Consider the following 6,424-nt stretch of genomic DNA (forward strand, 5'->3'; position numbering starts at 1 on the left):
TGGCACACTATGCTTCCACTTCCAGAGCATTACCGGTGTGTATACCATGGACACTATGCTTCCAATTCCAGAGCATTACTAGTGTATACCATGGCACACTATGCTTCCACTTCTGGAGCACTACCGGTGTGTATACCATAGACACTGTGCTTCCAATTCCGGAGCATTACTAGTGTGTCTACCATGGCACACTAGGCTTTTACTGCCAGAACAATACCCATGTGTATACCATGGACATGACGCTTCCACTTCCGGAGCATTACCATTGTGTATACAATGGCACACTATGCTTCCACTTCCAGAGTTTTACCGGTGTGTATACCATGGACACTACGCTTCCACTTCCGGAACATTACCACTGTGTATACCATGGCACACTAGACTTTTACTTCTGGACCGTTACCCGAATGTGTATACCATAGCACACTACGCTTCCACTTCCGCAGCATTACCCGTGTGTATACCAAGGCACACTAGGCTTCCACTTCCGGAGCATTACCGTTGTGTATATCATCACACCCTACGCTTCTACTTATGGAGCACTACCGGTGTGTATACCATGGCCATTATGCTTCCACTTCCGGAACATTACCGGTGTGTTTACCATGGCACACTACATTTCCATTTTTGGAGCATTACTGTTGTGTATACCATGGCACACTATGCTTCCACTTCCAGAGTATTACCGGTGTGTATAACATGGACACTACGCTTCCACTTCCAGAACATTACCACTGTGTATACCACGGCACACTAGGCTTTTACTTCTGGAGTGTTACCCGTGTGTATACCATAGCACACTACGCTTCCACTTCCGCGGCATTACCCGTGTGTATACCAAGGCACACTGGGCTTCCACTTCCGGAGCATTACCGTTGTGTATATCATCGCACCCTACGCTTCTACTTTTGGAGCATTACTGGTGTGTATACCATGGCCATTACGCTTCCACTTCCGGAACATTACCGGTGGGATTACCATGGCACACTACATTTCCATTTCTGGAGCATTACCGTTCTGTTTATCATGGCACATTACGGTTCCACTTCCGAGGCATTACCGGTGTATTTACCATGGCACACTATGCTTCCGAAGCATTACCGGTGTGCATACCATAGCACACTGCGCTTCCACTTCCGATTACTGGAAATGCTCCACTTCCAGAGCATTACCGGTGTGTACACCATGGCATACTACGCTTCCACTTCTGGAGCATTACCGGTGTGTATATCATGGACACTGTGCTTCCAATTCCGGAGCATTACCAGTGTGTCTACCATGGCACACTAGGCTTTTACTGCCGGAGCAATACCCATGTGTATACCATGGACATGACGCTTCCACTTCCGGAGCATTACCATTGTGTATACCATGGCACACTATGCTTCCACTTCCAGAGCATTACCGGTGTGTATACCATGGACACTACGCTTCCACTTCTGGAACATTACCGCCGTGTATACCATGGCACACTAGGCTTTTACTTCTGGAGTGTTACCCGTGTGTATACAAAGGCACACTAGGCTTCCACTTCTGGAGCATTACCCCAGGAATTTAAAGTAACTCCTGAAGAGGATACTCTGGTCCCAGTCAAAGTAGTACGCAACTTGGGGGTTCTGATAGACAACAACCTCCAGATGGAATCACAGGCCAATAAAACGATTGGCGTGTGCTTCTCTCTGCTGCATATGTTGCGGCAGCTCCTTCCGCTAATCGCTGAGCATCTGCGTCCCCTCGTGGTAAGGAGCACGGTGCTGAGTAGACTGGATTATTGTAACTCCCTATATTTAGGTGCCCCCCAATATATTCTTCAGGGATTACAGAGAGTTCAAACTATGGCAGCAAAGCTGGTGTTGAACAGGCCACGTAGGTCATCTACCACTCTGGCCCTGAGAGATCTCCATTGGCTGCCTATCAGAGAAAGGGTCTGTTTTAAATCACTGTGTATTGTGTATAAAGCAGTACACAATCTGGGACCCATCCCATTGCAGGAAAAGTTTAATTGGTACAATCCCAAGAGGCAGCTCCGCTCCTCTAGCACAAATTTCATGACAATTACCAGCTTTAAGCGCTCGAGGATGGGGGGTAGAGCCCTCCGTGTGGCGGACGCACGTCAATGGAATGAGCTGCCCCAAAGTATCAAACAAGCTAACTCTCTGATTGAGTTCAGGAAGAGCCTGAAAACCTGGCTCTTTCCTAAGGACTGATTGTAGTCCTCGATGTGTTACTCTGGGTTGCTCTCATGTTGGTCACTTTTAGTCTAAGCGCCAGGATACCCGTAGGGTGGCAGTCTGCGCTCTATAAGAACATCTTTACATTACATTACATTACATTACATTACATTACATTACATTACCGGTGTGTATATCATTGCACCCTACGCTTCTACTTTTGGAGCATTACCAGTGTGTATACGATGGCCATTACGCTTCCACTTCCGGAACATTACCGGTGTGTTTACCATGGCACACTACATTTCCATTTCTGGAGCATTGCCGTTGTGTTTATCATGGCACATTACGGTTCCACTTCCGAGACATTACCGGTGTGTTTATCATGGCACACTATGCTTCTGATGCAAGAAGTTTCTGTAAGAACTACTATTGGAACGCCAATAGTAGTAGGAGTTTTAAGCAAGAGGCAATTCTGGGGATATCCTTAAAGGTTGGAGGGGCGCTGTGCATGAGTTCTGGTAACAAGATGTAGTTCATAATGTTGAACTGTGAGCAAGGGGTATTGCAGAGTGGGTAGGGTTTTTGTCACCTGTTCATTTTTTTAAGTTTGGGTTTCAAATCAGGGATGGATTTGTGATATCATGGGCTTGACGATGTTGACACTATGAAATATTTATAGTACTTAGTAACAATTAGTTTGGCACATTTTGCTGAGTTGCTTTTGTTATCTGTTTCAGTAACCCCTGACGAAGAACCTTCGGGTTCGAAATGCATTGGGTGGAACGTTATGAACCGGCTCAATTTGTATCATTCATGTACACGTGCTGCGTTTCTAAATCTGGATGGATTGAAAGTGGCATTTGAAAATGTTCATTAAATCATCAACATGGAATTATGCTGTCTCTGCAGTGATTAATTTGAACAAGGATGAACTTTGGAATGAAGTTGTGGATCAAATTATGGTTTATTTTGAGTAACTATGTGATTATCATATAAGAAATGTCTTGTGGTGAGGATAAATTCCTATTCAGTAGTGCGACAGATCGGTGCGGAATGTCACATGCCTTTTTCTCTACACTATGCTTCTGAAGCATTACCGGTGTGCATACCGTGGCACACTGCGCTTCCACTTCCGATTACTGGAAATGCTCCACTTCCAGAGCATTACCGGTGTGTTTATCATGGCACACAACGCTTCCAGTTCCGAAGCATTACCGGTGTTTATACTATGGCATACTACGTTTCCACTTCTCGAACATTACCGGTGTGTATACCATGGACACTATGCTTCCAATTACGGAGCATTACCAGTGTATACCATGGCACACTAGAGTTTTAATTTCGGAGTACTACCGGTGTGTATACCATGGCACACTACACTTCTACTTCTGCAGCATTACTGTTATGTATACCATTGCACACTAAGCTTTTGGAGCATTACCGGTGTGTTTACCATGGCACACTACACTTCCACTTCCGGAGCATTACCGGTTTATACCGGTTTATACCATGGCACATTAGGCTTTTACTTCTGGAGTATTACTGGTGTGTTTGCCATGGCACACTATGCCTCCTATTCCGGAGCATTACCTGTGTATACCATGGTACACTACGCTTATACTTTTGGAGCCTTACCGGTGTGTTTACCATAGCACACTACGCTTCCACTTCCGGAGCATTACCGGTTTATACCATAGCACACTAGGATTTTACTTCCAGAGTATTACCAGTGTGTATACCATGGCACACTACCCTTATACTTTTGGAGCAATACCGGTGTGTTTACCATAGCACACTATGCTTCCACTTTCGATTACTAAAAATGCCTCACTTCAGGAGCATTACCGGTGTGTTTACCATGGCACACTACGCTTTCAGTTCCGTAACATTACCGGTGTGTATACCATGGACACTACACTTCCACTTCCGGAGCATTACCGGTGTGTATACCATAGCACACTAGGCATTTACTTCCGGAGCATTACCTGTGTGTATACCATGGCACATTATGCTTCCACTTCTGGAGCATTACCGGTGTGTATACCATGGCACACTACGCTTCCACTTCCGGAGCATTACCGGTGTGTATACCATGGACACTACGCTTCCACTTCCGGAGCATTACCGGTGTGTAGACCATGGCACACTAGGCATTTACTTTTGGCGCATTACCCGTGTGTATACCAGGGCACGCTATGCTTCCACTTTCAGAGCATTACCGCTGTGTATACCATGGCACACTACGCTTCCACTTCCGGAGCATTACTGGTGTGTATACCATGGACACTAGGCTTTTACTTCCGGAGTGAGTATTACCGGTGTGTATACCATGGCACACTATGCTTCCACTTCTGGAGCACTACCGGTGTGTATACCATAGACACTGTGCTTCCAATTCTGGACCATTACCGGTGTGTATACCATGGCACACTACGCTTCCACTTCCATAGCATTACTGATGCGTATACTGTGGCACACTAGGCTTTTACTGCCTGAGCATTACCCATGTGTATATCATGGACACAACGCTTCCACTTCCGGAGCTTTACCGGTGTATATGCCCTGGCACACTACACTTCCACTTCCGGAGCATTAGCGGTGTGTATACCATGGACACTATGCTTCCACTTCCGGAGCATTACCAATGTGTATACCATGGCACACTAGGCTTTTACTTCTGGAGCATTACCGGTGTGTATACCATAGCACACTACGCTTCCACTTCCGGAGCATTACCCGTGTGTATACCATGGCACACTACGCTTCCACTTTTGGAGCATTACCAGTGTGTTTACCATAGCACACTACGCTTCCACTTCTGATTACTAAAAATGCCTCACTTCCTGAGCATTACCTGTGTGTTTACCATGGCACACTACGCTTCCAGTTCCGGAGCATTACCAGTGTGTATACCATGGACACAATGCTTCCAATTCCGGTGAATTAATGGTGTATACCATTGTACAATGGGCTTTTACTTCCTGAGTATTACCGGTGTGTATACCATGGGTCACTGTCTCCGGTCTCCAGCAGCCTTAAGCAGCATCTTACACATTCACCGTCAAAGTGCAAGATGCTGCTTAACGCTGTTGGACGGAGCGCAGTCGGACAGTTTGACCACATACATATTCCACTCTAGTCTATTTGCTGTCGCTTGCATTGCAGCAGTCTGCTTTGAACTGCTTTTCCCTGTGGCCAGTATTGAAAAGACTAATTGCATAGCAACAGCTGAATTATTGAATATGCATGTGATTGCACTTCTGCAGTACAGCCTGATTAAAAAAAAAAAAACAGAGCGACGTGAATAGGTTCCTACTGTGTGAGAGGGTAATAATCGGGGCCACCAGAATTATGTGGCAGGGGAGGGCAAAATATGCAGCAGGGTTGAGTAAATTATGTGGCAAGAAAAAGCAAATTACGAGGCACAATGCCACACATTTTGTGACGGTATTACTTCATTATTTTGCCATTTTGTAAACATGCTAACACTGTCTGAGCTTTGGAGTCACCTCATTAGTACCAGTGTAACACCCAAATATAGCAATAAGCAGCAGATAGGTGATCAGTCAGGCTTTGTAAAGGGCTTTCAGCTGCGCTGCAAGGAAATGCATGGGCTCTCGGATTTCCACTTCCGGCAGTGCCACATACTTCAGTCCGTGTTAAATAAGGGTAGGCCCACGTGATGTGATATTCCTGTTGTGAATAGATTCCATTTTGTGTGGGGCATCTGCTTTTGGTGAATACCATTCCTGTGGACGAGTGCCTTCCCTGGGTTCTTCGGTCTTCACGATCTGGCTAGGGAGCAGGCTTATGGGTGGCCCTGTGGGACATTTTAAGTCATGATTATGGTCACTGCAAAACATTCTAAAGGAAAACATCACAAAGTTATTGAAACATATCTGTTAAGGATCTTAAATAATCGTAGCACAATAAAAATAACTCAGCTCTTCACTAAAAATGCATTGAATGGAATCATGTTATATGTTCTGGAGTATTAATGTTCTTTCCAAATTAGTTATGAGATTTAATTTAAAAAAACGTAATTTATGAATTTACATTTTTTGTTGTATAATGTTATAGCCTGCTTGCAGAGCAAGCAAATTCATATGAGTTACCATGCTACAAAATCACTACGGATAACAGAAATATTTGCAGTGCGCAACACAGATGCTCAAATAATAATACAACATTTGGGGGGAAAGATGGGGCCCTGAGATGTACAGTACCTTATAGGGTGCCCTACTGCCTTT

This window comes from Triturus cristatus, chromosome 7, assembly GCF_964204655.1.
Source record: "Triturus cristatus chromosome 7, aTriCri1.1, whole genome shotgun sequence".
Classification (NCBI taxonomy): domain Eukaryota; kingdom Metazoa; phylum Chordata; class Amphibia; order Caudata; family Salamandridae; genus Triturus; species Triturus cristatus.